The following is a 24,256-nucleotide window of genomic DNA, read 5'->3' as shown; positions in this document are numbered from 1 at the left end:
CCCCGCTGCCTGCTTGTCCGAGCCATGGTCACTGGGTCTGGAAGAGGGAGCAGGAAAGGTTGTTGAAGCCACGCTCATCACTTGCCATTGGGCAGTCAGAGCCCCAGTTCAGGGCTGCTGGGGGCGAGGATGGTGGGAAAGGAAAAGAAGAGATCTAGATTAACTGAGATGGAAGTTTGAAGCAAGATTGAATTTTTGTATCCAAAGGGATAGGAAAGTCATAGCTTTTACTCAAGATATTGCTAAGGGGTGGAAAAGGGAGACCAAGAATAGCAGTGAGAAGTTGTAACCAGAGAAAATTAAGTGTTTCCTGATTATACCCCACTGCGACTTACTGGAACATGTGAAACATGGCTGGTAACAACAGCAACAGCAACAACAACAATAAATGGCTAATATTTATTTCATACTTAAAATTATATTCTGGGCTAAGGGACTTATATGAATTATACCAATTAATTCCTACAGAGTCCCAGTGAGATAGGAGATAAACTTATTACATATTCCTAATCCTAATTTTAAGTCGTAATCCTAATTTTAAGAACTAAGTCATCAACCCACCCTAATTCTGGTTCCTATGACCTTAGCCATGACTCAACACCTCCTAAAACAATGTTAGACTGATTGGAAAGATATAATTGCCAATCATGTTAAGAAAAATAAGTCAGAGTATAACATTGGTTCCAATCAGTTCCAATAGAAAGAAATAAAAACATTAACAATGGTTATTCCTGGCTGATAATATAGAGTTATTTCCATTTTATTTTCTTATCCCTCTGAATGTTCCAATGTCCTTACAATGAGCGTGTATTTCTTTTTTAACCAGAAAAGTACATTGCTACAAGGTGCTATGCACACTGCCAAATGCTTCAGCATAACAAAACAATTACCTCCCTGAATTTCAGTGGCTAGATAGGAAAATATTTCCTGGTCTCATCAATATTATTATAACACATTTTATCCTACCAGTTATACTTCTGCACTTTTCCATCATTTTCAAAACATTGCACCTCCTCTGCCTCTGTTTTTACTAGTGGTCATGGAGTGCACGGTGATTGCAAGTGCTGAAGGAGATGTGGCTTTTGTTTCATTTCTGGTGAACCAGCAAAAACAAAATTGATGATTCTTCTTTATGCATAAAGTCTCTTTCATTGTGCAATTGGTTATGAAATATTCTCAAGATCCATTCCAAACCCTACCCCTGTGTGCCGAAATTTATAAGAAAAGGAATTATCTGAAAGCCCTGAATAGAATAAAATTACTGAGCAAAAATGGATTTGCTGACCATCGAGTCCAGGTTTCTTACTTTACAAATGAGGGAATAAATGGCAGAATAACTTGTCCACAGTGATTCGCCCAGCAAACCTCCGAGTCCAGGCTAGAAATACAGCCCAACTGCGTAAAAATGAGGGGCCCTCCAGGTGAAAATTTATTTTCTCAGCTGGTGTCAGGGGCCTTCCTAAAGGAGAAATGGTTTTGCCTGAAGACAACATCCTGGCACCTGCCTGGGGCTAAGGCTGCAGCCTTGAGGTGACAGCAGTCAGGAGAGAGCTATGCCGCTACGGGGAACAGATGGGTGCGCTTCCAGGGTGGGAGCTAGAGCCCATTTGGCTGAAGTGACCAAAGAGGTTTTAAGAACAGAGATGTTTAATATTGATTTTTATGCTGTACCAACAATGGAGCAACTATAAGCTACAGAGTAAACAATAAGTTTACTAGAAACAGGAAATCACAGAAGGGAAATATCAACCACTGGGTAATTACAGAAATATCGGGGAAGGCCTTGAGTTTCCTGTGGGGCAAATAGTGGAGTTCTGATAGTCATCTCTACATTTTTAGTACAAGGTATTCCTTGTTAATATGTTAGATATAGAGTATAATAGCTCTCAGCTATCATACAGCCTTTTATGTGTCAGGCACTGCCACAGCAGCTTTTCAGGTATTATTTGTAATACTTAGAACATTCCTATAAAATAGTTACTATTCCTTATTTATAGATTAGGACACACAAGCTTAGAGGAATAAATAATTAGATGCAAACATTGCCTCCTCCATTTTCTAGCAGAGCGATCCTGAGCAGGTCATTTAATCTCTAGTATCTGTTCCCTCATGTATGTAATGCTGATATTAACTATGTTAAGACAAGTACCATATGATTTCAGTCATATGTGGAATTTAATGATCAGGCTGAACTACCAAGCAAAATAGGGAGACAGACTCATAGAGAGCAGGCAGACAGCTCTGGCGGTGGGGAGGTTGTTGGGGGGGATGTGTAGATGGATTAAAACAAAAAAGCAAAAAAAGAGGAACTCATGGACTTGGACAACGGTGTTGTGACTGTGGGGGGTGGGAGGTGGAGATGGAAAAGATCATAAAGGGGATAAATGGTGATGAAAAACCCCCACACAATTTAACACTTAAACTGACTACCATGCAAATCACCTAGCACAGCGTCTTAAATACAGGAGCTGCTCAATACCTGGATTAATAAAAGAAAATTAGGACAAAGCCAACAGAAGTTTGGAAATTTTTCTTAAGAGTTGAAATAGCCATAGTTAAGGGAACTAAAATATAATACATCCCCCATTCATTCTTATTCACAATCTACAGACATAACTGACGAAGCAGTAAACCGAAGGAGACTGTTGTGACATGCAGTCAATGTATTTCTTTTATTCCTAATTTGCAGAAGATTGGAGTTACTAAAAGCTTGACTATGTATAATATTATTTACCTCTCTCTCCTGTGTCTCTTCATTCTCCTTCGTTCCCTTTCCTTTTTGAATTATTTTGACATTAGCCAGTGGTTTTAAATAAAATGAATATTGTGTCTTAACTCAAAGCAGGTCCCCTGGGCTGTAGCCCTCGAAGAGGGATGTAAGGTTCAGACTGTTTGCAGCTAAAAGGAAACTCCCTGAAAGTAGGGGTTCTTGTCGAGGTTGTTCGCTGGCATCTTTCAAGTGCCTAGGACAGGGCTTGACACATAGGAGAACATCGGAAAGTATTCATGGAACTAGAAAAAGTTTTCTTAAAAAGCCAACTTAATAATTCCTTCTTCATTATTATGCCCTTCCTTCCTCCCTCCCTCCCTCCCTTCCTTCCTTCCTTCCTTCCTTCCTTCCTTCCTTCCTTCCTTCCTTCCTTCCTTCCTTCCTTCCTTCCCTGCCTACCCTACCCTACCCTACCCTACCCTACCCTACCCTACCCTACCCTACCCTACCCTTACCCTACTGTCTTCCAATGTTTTCTTGAGTTTTTGTTTTCTTTAGTGAACTGGTAATTCTCCCCAGACTAATTTAACTACATAGCTTTCTAAATTAGAAGGGTTTGCTGAAGAATTTCTCTAAAACTTCTGCACTGGTTAGCTGTAGCACTGTGCCAACAGAATTTGAATATGGTGTCATTCACAGAGAATATCTAAGAACCTGGCATTCCCAACAGCTCTGCTGCCTGCTGTGTTAAAACTTAAAGACCCCTCACTGCTGCTTTTGCAGCCCCTCTCAGCTAGAAACACAGCCCTTGACCTCTGACTTTACTACTCCCTTTGCTCACTTAGGAGAAAGGAATGCTGTCCCCAGAATGGCTTTCTCGGAGAAGGCAGTCATCCTGATAACTAAAAAGCCCAGCATGACTTGATTATTTCCATGTGTGTGTTTTTTTTTTCTTGTTCAAAATATTACAGATGTCCCTTTTTCTCCCTATTGACCCATTCCACCCCACCTCACCCACTTCCCCAGTCCCTCACCACAGCACTGTCTGTGTCCTTGGGTTATGCATATATGCATATAAATTCTTTGGTTATTCTCTCCCCCTCCAACCCTCTGAGAGTCATCAGTCTGATCCACGCTTCCATGTCATTGAATCTGTTCTGTTCATCAGTTTATTAAGTTCTTTAGATTCCACATATAAGTGAGATCATGTGATGTTTGTCTTTCTCTGCCTGGCTTAATTCACTTAGCATAATATTCTCCAGGTCCACCCATACAGGAACAAGACAGGGATTTCCGCTTTGGCCACTCTTATTCAACATAGTACTGGAAGTCCTTGCCATAGCCATCAGACAGGAAAACATAAAAGGTATCCAAAATGGAAAGGAAGAAGTAAAACTGTCATTATTTGCAGATGACATGATATTGTACATAGAAAACCCTAAAGACTTCATCTAAGTACTACTAGATTTGGTAAATGAATTTGGCAAGGTAGCTGGATACAAAATCAACATCTGGAAATCAATGGCATTTTTATATACCAACAATGTACTCTCAGAAACAGAAACTTAAAAAAAAATACCATTTACCACTGCAACTAAAAAGATACCCAGGAATAAACTTAACCAAGGATGTGAAAGACCTGTACTCAGAAAACTACAGGACACTGAAAAAAGAAATAGAGGATGATATAAACAAGTAGAAGAATATGCCATGTTCATGGATTGGAAGAATTAATATCATTAAAACTGCCCAAAGCAATTTATAGGTTCAGTGCAATTCCTATTAAAATACCAACAGCATATTTCACAGATCTAGAATAAATATTCCAAAAATTTATATGGAACCAAAAAAGACCCCAAATAGCTGCAGCCACCTTGAGAAAGAACAGAGTGGGAGGGATGACTACTAGATATCAAACTGTACTACAAAGCCATTGTAATCAGAACAGCCTGGTATCAGTACAACAACAGGCATATAGATCAATGGAACAGAACAGAGACCCCAGAAATAGACCCACGCCATTATGGTCAGTTAATATTTGACAAAGGAGGCAAGAGCATACAATGGAGTAAAGACAGTCTCTTCAATAAATGGTGCTGGGAAAATTGGACAGATACATGCAAAAAAATGAAACTAGACCACTAACTCACACCATACACAAAAATAAACACAAAATGGACAAAAGACTTAAATGTAAGTCACGAAACCATAAAAATCCTGGAAGAAAACATAGGCAGTCAAGTCACAGACATCTCATGCAGTGGAATTTTCACTGATACATCTCCTATGGCAAGAGAAACAAAAGAAAAAACAAATGGGAGTACATCAAACTAAAAAGCTTCTGCACAGCAAAAGAAATCATCCCCAAAATACAAAGGAACCCCACGGTCTGGGAGAACATATTTGCCAAGGATGAATCTGATAAGGGGCTAATTTCCAAAGTGTACAAAGAACTCATACAACTCAACAAGAGGAAGACAATCCAATGAAAAAATGGTCAAAGGGCCTGAGTAGACACTTCTCCAAAGAGGACATACAGATGACCAAAAGACATATGAAAAAATGTTCAACGTCACTAATCATCGGAGAGATGCAAATTAAAACCACAATGAGGTATCACTTCATACCTGTCAGAATGGCTCCATCAACAAATCGACAAATGACTGACTCGTGCTGGCGAGGGTGTGGAGAAAAGGGAACCCTGGTACCCTGCTGGTGGGAATGCAGACTGGGGCAGCCACTACAGAAAGCAGTATGGAGGGTCCTCAAAAAATTAAAAACGGAACTGCCTTTTGACCCAGTAATTCTACCTCTAGGAATATATTATAAGAATCCTGAAACACTAATCAGAAAGAATATATGCACCCCTATGTTCATAGCAGCACAGTTTACAATAGCTAAGATCTGGAAACAGCCCAAGTGCCCATCAGTAAATGAGTGGATAAAAAAGCTGTGGGACATTTACACCGTGGAATACTACGCAGCTATAAAGAAGAAGAATCTCGTACTGTTTGGGACAGCATGGAAGGACCTGGAGAATATTATCCATGTAGGTTTTAAAGAAGGTAACTTGGGAGAGTCAAAGAACCTTGAATCTCTGTACAAGCAAGGAGGAGTCCTTGGATAAAGATAACTGATGCTATTGTTAAGAGGTACAACAGAAAACTGGGGTTTTTAGTGACTCAGTCAGGTAGCTGCCAGTATTTTCCTATAGCCCCAATCATAATATCATTAGATTATTGCTAGTCAACCAGTCTGCTTAAAGATGATCTACAGGGACTAGAAAGCTAAAAATATACCTCTAAGAAACTGATATTTTGTAGAGAATAAACAAGAATATTGGCAATGTTTGCCATATAAACATCTGTGAGATTAATCATGAATTTTAGAAGCTATACACATACAGATGGGATTACAGAAGGATTTGTAGGTAAGAAATAAAGCATACCAATTTCCAAGTCAAATCTCCTCCATACCTTTTCCTCTTTTCTCTCCTCTGTGTTTCACCAATGGATTGAGGTCACACAGCTATGAACCAGGTACTGGTGACACAGATGAGTCAAAGGTGACATCAGGGTCCACAATTCTTGGCCAGCCTTGCAAAGGACTGTTCATCTATCAACCAGAAGTGATGCAGTGTTCAGATTCAGCTATTGTGGCCCAAAATAAAGTTGGGCTCAGGAAAATATTAATCCTCTGTATCATCAATTTTGATGGTAGGCTATTTTGGAATCATTCTTATTACTCAGGCAGAGCCTCCTATCTTTCTGCTTCTTTACTTAAAGCTTAATGGGAAAAAATCGGTGACAGAAGAAGTGCCCTTAATTCTCTAAGTCTCCCCCAAATGCCTGGGTGCTACCATGTCATTTTCCATTATTGAGCCTCCCATATGAAATACTTCTCTCAGTTCAGGTTGGGGAAAAAATAAGATCTCTTATAAAAATACAAAATTGATGGTATGGATTATTGATGTTTTCTCAGCCCCAACTTTAGACATAGGTTTCCTGGCTAGTCATGTACTAGGTCCCTCAAAGGATATCTATCAAGCAGGACTCCAGTCAATTAATTTTATTTCACTTTCACTAAAAAACCCACCATGATTAGTTAAGAGCTTAGAATTGAGTGTCTAACTGGTCTAGATTCCATTAGTAATAGCTGAACCATTTATTTGTTATGTGTTTTAGAAAGTTGTTTATGTACCTTAGAACACTGAGTCTTAACTTCAAAGACCTGTAAAAAGAGGAGATAGCATTTCAATGATTGGTTATGAGAAATAAATGAAATAATGTGTATCAAATGCTTAGTATAGTGTCCAAGATAAGTTGGAACAGTGTGATGTTAGGGGCCTAGGGCTTGATCTAACATCTGAGGCTCACAGATGAGAATAAAGAAAACACTGCCCAGCCAGAGTGGCCCAGTGGGTTGATTGTGGTCCCTTGCACCGAAAGTTCGCTGATTCGATTCCAGGTCAGGGCACATACCTAGGTTGCCGGTGTTTGATCCCCAGACGGGGAGCATATGGAAGGCAACCAATTGATATTTCTCTCTCACATCAGTATTTCTCTCTCTCTCTCTTCCTCTCTCTAAGCATGCCCTCGGGTGAGGATTACCAAAAAAAATGATTAAGGAAAGCACTGAGGGTCTAGTATGAGCATCACATCCAATGTTTAGAGAAGCATCATTTGTAGAGGACTGCCACGTCTCACAGGGTAGTGAGGAGAAGCCATCGCTCACACTTCAGACTGGGACAAAGGGAGGGTGGCGGGGGATGACAGAGGAAGGACTGGGGGGGCAATTCTGCTTTACAGGGGTGCAACACTAATGAGGAAAAGCTACTTCATAGTCTTACTTGTGGGAGAGAGGACAAGAGTGCTTTTCTGCATTGAAGCCAAATTAGGAGGGGCCTCAAGATTTGGGGAAGCTGAAATATCACACACACCACCCCCCGGCCTTCTGTCTAGACACTAACTTGTCTACCTGCACTTGGCTTCTAATGTAGGAGTAACAACAGCAGAGATTTCCAAGGATGTGGAAAGGGCATTCCATAAGGGACTCATGACCCCAGTTGGAGGGAGGAGCTTGTAAGTCAGGTGAAAATAGAGGGCTGGTGATGTTGGGAGATCACCAGGAGAACTGGGGTCCTCTGGAGGAAGAGGGGGCGTTTCCCATGGAACCGGCAATGAATGCTCGGAGAAAGGATGGCTTTGAATAGAATATGAGAGTGAAGCAGTAAAATGAATGAATCATAAGAATAAAATAAGCCCATTTTAATAACTGTCCATGACATTAGATGGATCTATTACTGGAACTCTTTATGCAAGAGGGAAAGGGGAGCTTGATGCATTATATTTACACCATCTTGGAGCAAGTAAACAGAATGTGAAACATTAAAAACACCTTTGAGGCCCACATAGGATCAATCTGAAAAAGTTCTCTCTTTTTTCTGATTTTTTTGACATTTATTTTCTTCACTTTATGGAATTTCTACAAGCTTAGACCAGTGTTTCTCAATCCTTTAGTCTTCTGTTTTATTTTTGTCCCCATAGAAGCCTTTTTAGTTTCTTTTTTTTTTTTTGTAATTGTCCTTCCCTCACGAAATCATAATACCCTGGGTACAATGGGTATCCCTTTATGTACTCCATGTATATCTGTGTTTTATACATGACAAGAGTAAGAATTTCTTTACCCCTTAAGAACCAATCTTCACCCCTTTACGGTCAATACTGCCCCTGTTGAGAATGGGTTAGATTGACAGAAAGACAAGCTCCTAGCCAGGCTGGACACGAGTTTCCTCATCTCTAAAATTAAGAATTCAATTAAAAAATGTTTCTTTTGCTCTAGGCATCATTCCAGGGCCCAGTGATACAGAGATGAGAGAGACATGGATGCTATCTTTAAAGAGATGGTTGCCGTGTGTTCTACAGAGAGCATTTCCAGTAGGTAATGTCTTCTATAGTAAGTTCTATGATGGACATAGAAGTTTTCCTTGGGTGGGTTTATGGGACTTCAAACATTTTTTCTTTTCTGCTTTTACATTTTTTATTCTTAAAAAGTAAAAAGTTTATTTTTGATTGAAAAAGAATTCTCCAAATATTAGAGTTGGAAGGACCACAGAGATGATCTCATACATATTTCTTGTGTCCTCAGACACATATGGAAGAGCTGCTGCTGTTGGCTACTTTATTAGCTGTATTTATTCATCCGGTGTCATGGTTTACTCCCAACTCTGTCACCAACAACCTGGGTGACTTTGGTTGTTACTGACCATTTCTGGGTCTCAGCATCCTCGCCTATGAAATTTAGAGAATGAGCTGGAGAACTTCCCAAAGCTTCTTTCAATAAGAAAATTTTAAGATTCTGAGGTGGGCTTATTGTATTTTTTATGTGCACAATGAAGTTGTGCCAGTATTCAAAGACAATTTTTAAAAATTAATTATTATTTCATAAGATACATCTTCACGTTGGAAATGAAAACTGCAGATAAACCAGACTGTATGTTAGCCAACAATACTGATTCTTTATTTCAGTTTTCACGTATTTTCCTAGATCGGCTGAAATCATTATCTTAGTTCTGTCAGGCTTTCTGGCTGCTTTCTTTTTCTGCCTTCAAAAAGGACAACGGAAGTCCTATCTGAATCAACTCATCCTGTCTGAACTTTGGTTTTGGATATACTACCTACCATTTTAATTCTTAACTTAATGATCAACAATTTACACTACTACCACTAAATTGATCTGCCATTATTAGCAAGTCACTGGCAATCATCCGTTCTGTTCCCTTCTGGATTCCATTTAACTCCATGCTATTCTTTAACATCTTCTCTTGCCTATAGGGCGGGCTAATTCTTTGTCATGATTTAGCACTGAATCAGTTTGATTACTTTCTGATGTGTTCTCAGACTTAGAATGCCCTCCTGTAGCATTCACGCAGAACTGCGCATAGCAGCATTCCCCAGTGAAATTTCATCAGTGCTTCATGTGATGCCAAAATAACATCACCACCATAAAACACGCTTTATAACAATCCTACTTGCTCTTCTCTCTCAACTGTCAGAGATCATACAGATGATTTGGTGAAAAGTCTGCACTGACTCCCACAGAGTACCCTTCACATTTCTACTTGATGATAATGTAAAACTTTCATTCCTAATCATTTTTTTTTTATCATTACAACAGCTTCACTTTGAGAAATGGCATAGGAACAGTTTTCTCAAGATGAGAGATGGTAGCCCTTTCCTGGGGAGGTTGGGAAGAAAAGATTCATCACAGCCCACATATTCTCTGTGGATTTAATTTTGGTTTAGAATATTGTGGGGAAGGGAAGGGAAAGTCAGCGTCATCAAAGGAAAACCGGTTTCCTAAGATAGTGCTGACCCATAGAACTTCCTGTGAGGACAGAAATATTCCATCTGCGCTATGAAGTACAGTAGCTATTGGGTGCTTGAAATGTGGCTCTTGTGACTGAGGAAAGGAATTGTTAAGCTTATTAATTTACATTAATTTAAATCAAAAGACCACATGTGGCTAGTGGTCACCAGTATTCACAGCACAGCCCCAGGAAGTAATGAGACTAACACCGGAGGCCCAGACACCAGTTGAAAGCACAGCATTTATCTGTGATCCACTCTAATAACTGTCCCTGGGGGATATTTTACCTCACCTTACTACATAGAGACAATCATTGTACCTGCTTTGAGGCTGCTGTGAGTGAGATAATTCATGCACAACACCTGACATGGTGCCTTTTACGTCACATCTATTATACATGATAGGCATTATTTTAATTATTTCTTTTAAGAGAGATGATTTTGTCACTTGAGTCAGGAAGCTGAAATAATGTATTTTTCTCTTACAAGAACACCATCAGCTCTACAATATGTGAGGAGGCAGAAATTCCTTCCCAAGTGGACATTGGGAATCAGGCACCTAAGTTTCCTAAAGTTAGTATCATTCTCTCTGAACCCTTTTTGCTCTTTCTCAACATTTTCCTCTCTCCCTGTTTCATTTTGTGTCATTGTTAAAAATGTAAGAATGCGGAAGTTCTTCATAGATCACTTAGTTGGCAGTGATCAAATTACTTCTAGTTTCAACTTCATGTCCCCTGTACGGCATTTGTGGAAATGAATAGACTTCTGTAGAGAAATCTTCACATGTCGGTTTGATGAACAATAACCACCTTTGTGGATATATTTTGGAAAGAGCTTGTGCTTGTATCCCTTCATTCATGCCGTCAGTCCTTCCTATACTCAACCGGGGATGAGAGCAAATCACTGAGTGTTCAATTGCACTGATTGGGATGGTCTTAGAATGGTGTGGCCAATTGAGAAAGAAAAATTTACTTTCTTATTGACCAACATGAGTCAGCTATCTTTCATCTGATGCTTTAAAATATGCACTATAAAATTAAATTACACAAACCTGGCCTTGGGAAGCAGCAGCAGAATTTAAAGTGCATTTAGGTAACTGGATTGTTACTGAATGTCAATGGAAGCACTTCTAGCATCTACGATAACCGAAATTAAACTAATAATAAGTGATATGACAACTATACTGACCTGACATACATTATTTTTCCTCTTAAGAAGCAAGATAAATAAGAAACAGCTTTTGACTTATCTTACGCTTGCTTTTTGCATCTCATTTCTGCATTCTGTCAACAAAAGTGAAAAAGGATGTTTGGGCTTCTCTCTACCTTTCTTCCAGAATGAAAGTTGACTTCTTTATTCTGCACCCAGCTCCAAATTTATGGGGTCTGAAGGCTATTACAATTGTGCCAATTTCCTTTCAGGAGCACATGACTGTATGTGTCCTAGGCCTTCATTTGGAGCTGAGTGACCCCAAAGCCCATGCATTCACTAAATCTAAACTCATAAGCAAGGGTGCTGGAGTACCATGAACAGTAAAAGTATAAAACCTGTACTGTCTGGCTGAACACGCTGTCCTTCTGCAGAAGATAATTTACAGTTTGTTTTCTTTTTCTTGCTGAACTGCCATGCTCTACCTTTTGACCTCCCTTCTTTTGTTTTTTTTTTTTAATGGGAATGTGGGCAGTTCATACCATTCTCTATTTTCCTAATGATTCTCACTGATAATGATAAAATGTGATCCCAATAAAAATTAATTAAAGAGCTTCATTAAATTTCAATCCAGGAACATTTTAATAGACTGACTGCCTCCATTGTTTTTGTTGTAATTTGTGAAACACAAGGCTTCTTAAGTCAGGATTCCTACTATTTTTCCTAGGAATAAGACCGCATTAAAATCTTAATTAGTCCCTTGAGCTTTACAGACATTATTTTATTTTTATGTCTGATGCCAGTTTAGCACAAAATACCTTTGCAGTAATTTTCCTTTGGAATTTTATTTTTTATCTTTGAGGTTAGGCTTTGAGGTTTATGGAGAATGTGCACAGGGGAGGGCAACTGTTATATCAATCATATTTAATCAGCCCTTTTTTTCAGAGTTATTCACTCCTGAAAATGAAAAGAATAGCTAAACTAAAATAACAATTATTATCTAAAATTTAAGAAAAAACCACAAAAATTTGACTGTGAATTGCATGACAAAGAATTTATTTATTATTATAAGACTGTTGTTCACTTTGCTACTATTAGATTTTTAGTTTTCAATCAGAAGTGGTATGTTATCATTAAGCAATATAGACTAACTTATTTTCATCTCCAAATTGTTCAGGCACAAGGGGAAAAAGGAGGCCTTTGTCCAGTTTGATTTTTTTTTTTGTTCTTTTCAAGACACTTGAGACTAGTGGACTAGTGCTATCTCCCTGTGGCTGTCCCAATGGGATATTTATATAAATCAGTTTGACTTTATTAATATACCGTATTGATCTACAATTCATCTAATTGTTGAGAGGATATTAATGGATTCCATTAGTCCATTTTCTAATTTCCACATGTTCTGAGGGCAATAAATCTTTAGTTTGCCTACTTGTAAGAAAGAGCCAATTCCAACAGAACCAGCTGAAAATAGGACAAAGGATGTTCTTAGTAAATTTCATTTGTGCAAGTAAGATCTATTCAAATATTCCTAAGTCTCTCTCTTACAGATATCAGTTTCTTTAAAAACAAACTATTGACATAGTATATTTACAAATACAAACTTGTCAATGCAAATTTGCACAGCATCTTTCCTGTGACTCAGAGTTACCGCCTTTATCCTAACTGACCTCCAGCACTCTGACTTGTGATGGTTATACTGATTTCAAGCTGTGTTCCCTAGAAGAGATTGTTTTACCTGTGCAACTAAGACAATGAGACCTACTTATCAGGATTATTCTAAGCAAAAGAGACAATGGTTGTCAAATGACTAGCATAGTGCTGGAATGCACAATGTGTACTGAATATACAGGTATTATTATTACTGGGGCTTCTTTATCCTGTCTAATAACTTAGACAATGGTGGCACCTTGTAAACAAGTGCCTTGTCACCCTTCTTTCAGAGAATGCTCTCAGCTGTTCATCTTAAAACAACAAACAGTGGGAAGTAAGATATAATCTTAACTCCAGAGCAGAGCTGATGGAATTTTTGGCTAAACAATGCTTAATCCATGCATGCCAAATAACACTACCTGGAAGAAAGTCATAAGGTTAAAGTGTTGGACTTAGAATGTTGGAAGGGCAGTGAGGGATGAGCCAGAGAATGCCTTTACGATCCAGGGCAGGAACCTGATACCACAGAATAGAAAGAATTTGCTGAAGGTTTCCAGGACACTGAGTTTAATAAGCCAGGAGGATGGCTGAGATTTTTCATGTCACCAGTCCCATACTCTTTCCAACATGTCACAATGCTTCCATCTTAGTCAACACTAGTTTGGGAACCATACTTCCTTGTGTGGCTTTGGCAAATATTTATTGAGTGCCTGACACGGGTAAAATGCTTATGTTTGGTATTGTAGAAGATGTGAAGATAAATAGGGTTTGGCCATCAAAAACCATATTATATATAACTTTTTACATATAAATTTACATCACATATAACACCTGAGGCTTCCTGTGGTCCAGTCTCTATGTGGTGTAACGTATAAAGAAACAGCAGTATCTAGTGGCTCTTTAAAGAAAACTTAAATTTTGAAAATTCATTAAAAGGGTTTTAGACAACACAGGTACATATTAGGAAACTTTTCCCATTTCAAATTTCTCATTCATAGTAGGCACTAAATCTCTTTACCCCTCTCTCATCCACATAGCCCCGTTGCCACCACTATCTCTCCCCTTTATCACCACCTTCCCAACTGTACATGGTTTTTCCAAAGGGAGGGAGGGAAGGAGGGAGGGAGGGTAATCTTCATACCAACTGCTTTTGAGAGTATAAAAATTCACCTTTCTGTCCTATCTTCCTAAACTCTCCTTGGAATACTTATAAAAAAATTTTTCTACCTTGTAACAAACAAGTAAAACTGTAAAAAATAAATAAATAAATTTCTGGCAACAAAAGAGATTTTTGAAAAGGCTGGATAATTGATTATTTATGGTTATTAAGGATGCTGTTACTAAATATTCTGATCATGACCTTAATTAACAAGTTGGTTATAGACGGTCACCTGATTTATGGCTGAGCTGCAATGGCTCCTCATACTCCCCTCCTTAAAGCTTTATGATAAAGCAAGCAGAGAAAGGAAAACCTGTAAATTACTAGAATTTCTAGTGCACTCTGGGGCACTGAAATAGAGAACTTGGGATTCTTGTAACAGTTTGCACAAGAATTTATCTTACATGAAGGAAAACTGCCTTTTAGAAAAGTTACTGATATGCCTGTTTGGGTTAGAAGCTATAATCCCAAAGGAACTAGATGTGAAGGATCATCTGTCCTGTATGAGATGAGAGGAAGACCTGGTGCTCCTGGAGGGCAGAGAGGGTGGAGAATGGAGAAGGGGTGCAGGGCCACTGAAAGAGCATCATCAGAAGCTCCTTATGACCCACACATTCTTGGGACATTTTATGTCTCCTTCAAAGCCATCCCACATTTTTTAATCAATAAAATAAATCACTCCATATCTCATAGACCTAAGTCTTCTAGCAAGAAATAATAGTTTGTTATCCTAAAACACCATTGACCCTGATACGTGAACTGAGCTAAAATTAGGCATCTGATTAGCTGTCTGCTACAGTCAAGATAACAGGGATTTAGGTTAACTGTTAACCTACCAAACGATTTTCCACCAGACATATATGCTGAGTCTTCTTGCCTCCAAGCTATCTGAAAAGTTATCTGGGTGTTGATATGGCTCTTCATAGTTTTCTCCCCATCTTTTTATGGGTGCTGTTTCCTGTGGTTTAGGCAGTGTTCTCAAGCTTCCCTTTCTTCATGTTTCTCATCAGCAGTTTCATAATACCTGCAATCACTCTGTTCCACATCACAGTTTTGTCACAAGAAGTCCCACACTGCTTGCTAAGACTGCAACATAAGGGTGCAGGGTTCTTCCACTGTGAATGTTTATTGACATGTCAACCTGCTCTATGAGCACTTCTTTGGGAGTCATTTTAAAATTTCCATCCTCTCTAGAATGATCATAGCATTCAAGAAATATGTATTGAGTTGAATTACTGAATGCTTATGGAACTTATAAAAAAATTAAGAGGAAAATCATCAAGTAGATTCTACTCACATAGAATTAAAAGATAATCTAGTACTACTCTCCGGTTACTATGGGGCTTATTTTTAAGCAACCAATGATTGAACATGCCAGGTGCTTTACATACAGGAACTCATTTAATCTTACCAATAGCTATAAAAGTAAATATTATTTTATGGATGTGGAAACAGAGAATCAAGGAATAATACAATTTGCCAAATGTAAAACAGGTAATACATAGCCAATGAGTTCAAAATGTCATGTTTTTCCAACTTAGTAGCCTTTGCTGCCTGCCACCAGATCCTGGCCATACTCACAACATACAAACAAATGCATATAGTCAATAGAAGTAAATCCTAAGAAAAATTACATTATTTCCCGTAATTTCCAATAAACTTTGGACTTTCTTATGTGTTGTCTCTATAATTATAAAGATTATAAAAATTAGATACTCTGAAGAGTAATTTCAGGGAAATGCATAATTTGTAGATGTTTACATATTATTAAAGTTCTCAGAGCTTGAATATATGTTGGACATTCAAAAGATTCAACTGCAGTATGAAGTTGTTCTGTGCTGTTGACCAGAACAATGCAGAAGGCCTCAGAACCTTTCGCTGTTTAATGGATACCCTACCTTAGTAGCAGTGGGAAGACTCATCAAAAATTTTTATTGTATATTAGTTTGTGATTTTTTTGAACTCCAGAGCTTAAATTCAAATGGTATCCAGCTATATATATCCCATTTGAAAATTTAATTATGACTTAGCTACTTGTTTAAATTGGAATCAAATCTCTCCTGAAAAGCACCCCATCCAGGGAGCTTCAAGTTGAGTACTAATGAAATTACGTTTGGGAATTTTGAACTTGTGTAAACGAGAAGTGGAATTCCCAGTTGTACGCCGGAACCTGCGGAGCACACAGCAAGGAATCTCTAACAGGCCTCACATTTTACTGAGAGAACAAAGCACATTTGTCCCATTTATTATTATTTGTTCATGAAAATGCGTAGAGTAGTTAGGTAACTATCTTCTTAGCATTCAGGATAACAGCAAGGCCAGGAATTCTAGGTCTTGATTAATTGTAAAATTTGCTCCCCTTCCTTCCTTCTCCCCTCCCCTTCCTCCTCTTCCCCCTCTCCCTCCCTCCCATCCCTTTTCCTCTCCCCCTCTCTCTCCCCCTCTCTTTCCCCCCCTTCCATTTGATTTCCATGCTCTAGCACTCTCTCCTCTCCACTGCCACTGACATGTGAACTTGGTGTTCTATCCAAAGAAGTTCATAGTAAAAGCAACTGAGACAGTTTGAGTGGAGTTATTCTGGAAAGAACATTCCCTTACAGGTCTCCGATGACAAAAGGAACCATATCAGTTGTAAACATAACTGTTATTGGCCGAGTGCTTCTCCCCAAAGCCCTGTTTCACTGGCGAGTCACTAATTCTCCAGCCATTATTTGGAGAGTAGTGAGAATAAGCTTTAATTATCATTTAAACTAATATTTCCACTGTTCAATTATGGCATATATATATATATATATATATATATATATATATATATATATATCTCCTAAAAATTTTACTCAAGTTTTATTTCCATATAATTGTCAGTTTCTGCCCCCATTTAAATATTTTCAAAATTGGTTAGTGGTGATAAACTCATCTTCAGAGGGACAGTATGACTGAAATGGATACGAAAACATTACCAGCTTCTGTCCTTCTTAATGGCAATATTTTCATGTTCTTGAACTATTTTCAGCCAAGTCTTTATCTTCAAAATTTAAAAATAAATTGTCCTGCTATATTTCAAAAACCTAATATGCCATCAGTTGTAAGAGGTACCATCATTTTATGACAATAAGAGATAAATGCTAACAAAGTTAGGCATACTATCGATTATAAGACATATCAAAATTTTAGAGACATTAAAATATAAAAATCTTTGCATCTTAGAATTAATGAATACTGTATTTCTTTTACTTAGTAATTCTAGCCTCCAAATGAAAGCAAAATCCAAAGCATATCACTTTTACTTGATGTGGTGGATCAAGCTTAATTTTATGCATTTTAGTAAAGAAATGACTTTAGTAGGTATTAAAACTTAACCACCAATTAATTTAATATGGATGAGGCTCTGCTGTGAATGAAAGGAAGAAGCAGAACATAAACTACTGTCAGAACTTTCAGTATATTCAGCAGAATATTATTCTAAATTTGGATGTGTTTTGTACTATGGAAAAATGCAATGATGTGGATCTGGAAATCTTCATAGCTATAAAGCATTACTAATTACAATAAAATGTAAGGCATTATTATAAAAAAAATGAAATCCAAAGAAATAATTGTTTTATGAGCTATACATCTATTCCATGGATAAGACAGATAAGACTTTTGTGAAACATGTGATATTTGCATCAGCAAGATAATGTTATCTTATTTATTCTGTTCAATAGCTGTCACCTGTCTGAAAAATATTTATAAGCATACCCAACCTCCTAGTGCATAAATTATTTTGTGGAAGAAATTTAAGAACTTTCAAAACAACATAAACTTTTTGAGGTCACCAAGGTACCATTAAGTAAATTATTGCCCCACAGCCCTAAATGGTACCTAGTAGCCAGGAAGAGTTTAATGCACCTTTCAAAGTGCCTAATTTACTCCCAGGGAGTAACGAACTAGTGGACAGGTCCTGGATGATAAATTACACATTGAGATGCATTTTCCCAAGTGAATTGGGCTCAGCAATGTCTGACTACAATTAATGTCTCACATTTATTTCAAACATGTGAAGGCAAAGGTCTACAAATAGTTTCAGAAGTCAAAAACAAGACCATTTCATCTACCTAAATGCAGTAAAGGGCAAGACAAATTCAGTCACATAAACGATGATTACTTAAGATAAAATTGGCCAAGCCAACTGAACAAAAAGTATCCTATGTGTAGTGAGGAAGGGTCACTGAACAAGAAAAACTCAGAATAAAATCTCATCTGAAATACAGCTGCACTTTTATAATCCTTGGGTGGTCCAAAAGGTCTTCCCTACAAGAATTTAACCTGTCCAACCTTGCAGAATCTATGCTACCTGCCAGGATCAAACCCAAGGTGGTATATGTCTCCAGGCCATGAATGCTGTTGTGTGTATTTACTGAATAGTGTCTATTGCAAAGAAATCATAAAGTACTTTTGCCTTGTGCAAACTTTCCTTTTGTTAGCCTCTATGATCTCAGAGAGATTGCATGAATGTCTGGTATCCTACTTATTATTGCTTTTCCTTAGGTGAATGATGAAAGAATCTGGAGTAATTGCTGAATCCTAGGGCCCTGAATTTATATGATCCACAATTCCAAACAGCCTCAAGCAATTAAAACTTAAAATCACACTGACTTTGTATGATCACATTTTTGCTTTCAGTAATATCCAAATATTTATTCCATTTAATATTATAATTAAGGGCAATGTGACCAAATGAAATGCTGTTAGACTGTGAGACCATTGAGGACAGATTCCATGGCAAAGCAGATTGTGTTCCTGTTGGTCGAATACTCACATTTTCCCCCCTGGTGTCCGCTATGAAAGAGACCCCCATCCTGTTAAATTCAAGAATGATCATGGCAAGAACTTACATGTACTTTAGCACAGAGGTGTTAAGATTCAGTGTGTGCTTCACTTTCTCTTTCCTCTCTTTTCTATCACAAGACCATCAGGATACCACACATAGGATCCTCAATCGCTTGGGTCTAAGTGAAGACGATGATGTAGGAGAGCCACTGTTGATCATGAAAGACCTGTAGCACAAATGAGGAATGATATTTGTTGTTGTAAGTCAGTGAGATTTTGAGGTACTTTGTTACTACAATATAACCTATCTGATCCTCACTAGTACGGTGAACATGCCTGGCACATTATAGCTATTCAAGATATGTTTGTTGAATGAATCAATTTCTGGATTTCTGTAGCAAATCATTGTTCACATCACCTAAAATCTGGGTTTGATATATCATAACTGCCTGTGGGTGAATTAAGGACCACAGGTCATTTTTTCTCTCTAGTCTTACCGTCACCTTCAAGAAGAGTCTTCCACATTTCTCCTTTGAGACTTTTGGGAACATTTCTTCTGTGCTTTATCTTACATTTTCTTTCTCTCTCGAGCTTTGATGGGATCGGGCCTCCTTTGCTATCAGTGGCAAAGAGGCATATATCACACCTTGTCACCTCAAGGCACTGTTGATTTTAGACAATGACAACATCAAAGATCAACCTGTTGGCTAATATTGAGGACACCAATGTCATCGTCTATCACACAGGACCTTTCATCCTTGTTACCTTCTCTTCTCATGAGCTAAAACTGTTCTTGAAATGATTCTTTTGGTTTTCATTTTTTGTTAATTTTAGTAGATTCCCATCCTGGGAGTCTGCCATGAATTCCTAGGAGGTGAGCTAGACAAAAATCAGAATGACAAGTAACATGCCTTACTCAGAATCTTATGCGCTCTAATATCTTTGAACTGAATTTGTACAATAATAGCTAAAATCTATTGAGGGATTATATGTCAGTGCCTGTTCAAAGAGCATATTGTGAGGAAAAAGAGAAACAGACATTAAATGACTTTGCCATGGTCACATAGCCAGGTCACCTAAGCTGTCTTACTTAGAAACCAGCCTATTAATACTTCTCCACTATACTTCAACTCTTTTTAAAAGTTTTTCACTTAGGAGTTCTCTGTACACTTATAGAAGCAGAGCCCTGGTGGTCTCATTCCACTTATTTTCCATGAATACTTAGTGAGGCCCATCTCCTTAGAAGTATGACCTAGTCATGGCGGTCACGTTGTTGACAAAATTTAAGTTAATCATGAGCATTTTAGATATCACCATGTCACTTTCAATGGTACAATGTTTAAGTGAAAATCATTAAATTTATTATATTATCCAAACTCCATGACATATTTTGAAACAATAAAACTACATTTATTTAAAAATATGATATACTTAAAATATTTCAGCAAGTGCTTATTCTCACTCCTTTTTTAAAACAACTAATGATGGGCTGCGGAATTTATTTTTACATAGAATAGTTTTCTCCACTAGAATGAAAGGAAATCTTTGTCGGTCTGTGTAGTATAACATGTTGAAAAGTGTAAAACAAATCTAAGTTCAAATCATAATATGGCTTTGACAATATAAAAATGCTACAAAAAGCAAATGGCTTATCAATTATGGTCCAAACATTAGTGACATATTACACTCAAAATGACCTCATTGGTTTATAATAAAGGTGGAAAATAATGGAAAATATTTGTAATGTAATTTTATATAAGTGATTAGAATTTATAATTTTGGTGCATTTTACTTACAACCACTAAAAGTACCTGTACATATGAAAATGCACAAAAGCTAGAGTGGGATAAACCTCAATCATAATAGCTGTTAGGACTGTAAGATTTGGGGGCAATTAAAATTTATTTTTCAAAATATTTTTTTCATAAAAGTGAAAAAAGCATGAAATAGAACTTAATGTTTTGAAATTGGACATAACAAATTTATTAATTGTACATTTAATGTAGTTATACAGGATGTCCCAAAATAATGTATACACACTTTAACAGCTGATAGCTCAATTTTGAATATGAAATGTATTTTAATAAACTCTGCTTTTATAATTATTCTGTGTGTATACATTTTTGGGACACTCTTTATTTATTAACAATCAAATTACTGACTACATCTCCTTTCTTCCAACCACATTATTCCCTGTTCTCTTATGAAATTCAGAAGAGTAAAGTAAGGTTAGTAGAATGGTTTAAAGAAATAAGAACATATATACATAGCCCATGGACACAAACAACAGAGTGGTGAAGGCCAGGGGAGGGGTGGCAGGGGCCGGGAGGATGTGGGCAAAGGGGGAAAATGGGGGACATCTGTAATAGTGTCAACAATAAAAAAATAAGGTAATAAAACTCCACATAGTTATTTTTATTGGCAAATATTTAAATACTAGCCTTTGACTTAGAGCTTCGCTGGTCAAAAGTTGGCAAGGCAAGCTTGTGTTGCATGGTCTATGAATAAAAGTCTCTAAGCTAAGTAGGGGAAAATTGCCAGTCTGTGCCTGAATTTTATTCGGCCCATTTCAAAGACCTAGTAATGAAGGTCCTAAGTAGGTTCCTTTAATTCTACCTAAGGTAGTTCATAAACACAAAGGCCAAGTTCAAAATCAGAGACTTTGTCTCTGGGAGGGCTGAGAAGTAGGCACGTCTTGTGTAGCCACCTTCATTCTTTTTCCAAGGCAGACATGAATAATCTATCTGGCATTTTCATTATCTACCCATACTGGGTTTCAAATCCTTTTCAAGATACACTCTAATAATTGATTGGAGTTCATGTGAAATGAAACTATTTGACATTCCATGCTTAACCCACTGGTTTTCCAGATGAGAGAACTGAAACCCCCTATAGGGAGGCAGGAAACTGATTTTAAACATTTTCTATTTTCAAAGCACACTGATAGGTATATGGCATGTGGTAATAGGAAATAGGTTGTGACATTCCCATCTGACAGATGAGAAAACTGAGTCTCAGAGAGGACTGGTAAATGCACAAGCTTATAATCTTCACTAGCTACAGATACACAACTGCAATGCAATTCTCTTGACCTCTGGTCTAGTATATTACTGTATTTTACGCTACCACCAAGATGCAAGGTAATGCTATTTTTCTCTGAAGAAATTAATGAGTGATGTTAAAAGAATCCTTCTCAGGTCAATGGCAGCCACTCATCTCCCTGTGAACCAGAAGAAACAGACTCATAAATAATAAACCACTAGGCATAGTGGCCACCTGGCACCTAAATATTAATAGCGTGCATGTGAAGTACTTTTACATAACCATATTAAAGACATTAAATAAATGTCAGGGCCTGAAAAATTACCACTTTGGGTCACTGCTGGCCACTAAATTCTATGGTCTGGCTATTAGAGCACCAACGTTTAGACATTCCACTGTCCTGGGCTTTTCTTTTCCAGAAAAAATAGTATCTTTCTGGACAATAAAGAGAGCAGTTTGAAACCTAACATTTGAAAACTTCATTACTATTTACAAAGTTTGAGCCATAGTGACTCTTCACAATTTCCACTCCCTTTCCCCAACCCCAAATTTGCAATTCCTCAGTATCCTGGGTAACTCAATCTGGAGTATTCTGCACAGTATATTAGCATCATGGTCCTCTGCTTGGATGGAGGACTAGGCTTTACCATCAATGATTCAAATATTTATTCTGTTCTCCAGCTCCTTCTGGGAAAACTGACTTACCAAGAGAGAAGTTTTTATGATTAGGAAAGTTTTTCAGCTTCTGTCCTAGATAAATCATATCGTGAATTACTTTCTTTGAATTCCTTTCCATTTGTTTTCTATTTAGTTCTTGTTGCATTCCCTCTAGGACTCACACATCCCTTCGGTATAATAAATTCTAATCTGTTTTCAAAATAAATACACAATTGACAAAAGAAATACTAGGAGGGGCAGAATGAAAAATCTAGCTAATCTTGATTGCATATTTAAGGCTCATTACAAGCTAAATCTTTCCTCACATCAATATATTATCTGACTTCTGTAAAAACAAAGGTAACAGACCCAACTTTTAAAAAATTTCTTGATACAATCTTCAGCAAGATGCAGAAAATAGCATTTCCATACCCGTGGACCTCACCCAATTTCCAAAACCCTAGATCTGTCATCAGAACCTTCTGCTGCTTTGCTGATACAATTCCTGCTAGTCTGACATTATAGTCTCTAGCATCATTTTCTATTCTTTCTTTTCTAAGCAGAGCCATGAAGGAGGGAAGGAAAAACTCTGGAATGTGGCAGTGCCAGCATAATGGAATCTTAAAAGGTTTGTGCTGGCAGTGAAGCAGAATTCGCACTGGCTATGAGAGGGAGCCATACCACATATGGTTTTGTGGTATGTACCTCTCACTAACTGGTGTCCACGGTGTAACCAAAAGTATTCTCATGATTGGCCATGTTCTAATAGGAGATACATTATTTTTATTAAATATCTTGTACATAATAGCCTTACTTCCTAGGAGATTTCATTTTAGCTATTCCACATTTCAGGACCAGAAAAATAATGTCAGCTCCTGACAAATATGAAAAATCACATTTATAATTGTAGTATAGTTTATTCCCTTTAAGTAACATTTGCCCTTTGATAATTTATTAGAGTAATACATATTTTCTGTGGAAGAAGAAAATAAAAATAACCCCTAATCTGATTGCTAAAATAAAACCACTGAGAACAGTTTGGTTATTTCCTTCTAGTATTTTCCTGGACATTTAGTTTCATATCAATAATCACATAATTGGGAGAATATTGTACATACAATTTATTCTGTCTTTTCTCTCTTACACTATTTTAGGTGTTTCCCCATATCCAATTTGAAATAAAAAAAATAATGGCTATCACCCAACCAGCATGGCTCAGTGGTTGAGTGTCGACCTATGAACCAAGAGGTCACAGTTTGATTCCTGGTCAGGGCACATGCCTGGGTTGTGGGCTCGATCCCCAGCAGGGGGTGTGCAGGAGGCAGCCGATCAATGACTCTCTCATCATTGATGTTTCTATCTCCCTCTCCCTTCCTCTCTCTGAAATCAATAAAAAAATATTTTTTAAAAATTGGCAGTGAAAAAAGGAACCATGTGAAAGTTGGAAATGGGACATGGGGCCTAGTCATATAAATATAGTAAATAAAAAATCAATAAACCCCAAACTTGATATTCTGAGAGCAAATTTCAAATTTCTGAGTACCAAGAAACTGTTTCAGAATTGTACCTAATTTGTTAATGTCAAAGTATGGAACATTTCACAAACACTGAACAATAACTACAACTATAAAAAATGCTCATTAATTACTATGATTGTTAGGTGATTATGGCCAAGCAAAATATAGCATATTTCCACAAGAGCAAGTT

At 37.5% G+C, this 24,256-nt stretch overlaps 1 long non-coding RNA gene across 1 annotated transcript in view; it reads right to left on the bottom strand.

Annotated features, from left to right (window-relative positions):
• Positions 1-24,256, bottom strand: part of LOC148091798 (uncharacterized) — a 146,261-nt gene that overhangs the window by 47,299 nt on the left and 74,706 nt on the right. The window contains exons 2-4 of the long non-coding RNA XR_015715401.1: positions 18,916-19,077; positions 6,911-6,940; positions 6,187-6,325 (exon numbers count right to left, since the gene is read on the bottom strand). This is a non-coding gene — a long non-coding RNA (uncharacterized LOC148091798). The remainder of the gene's footprint in view (positions 1-6,186; positions 6,326-6,910; positions 6,941-18,915; positions 19,078-24,256) is intronic.

This window comes from Miniopterus natalensis, chromosome 12 (genome assembly GCF_054644295.1).
Source record: "Miniopterus natalensis isolate mMinNat1 chromosome 12, mMinNat1.hap1, whole genome shotgun sequence".
Classification (NCBI taxonomy): domain Eukaryota; kingdom Metazoa; phylum Chordata; class Mammalia; order Chiroptera; family Miniopteridae; genus Miniopterus; species Miniopterus natalensis.
This window is presented reverse-complemented; position numbering and strand designations above follow the sequence as displayed.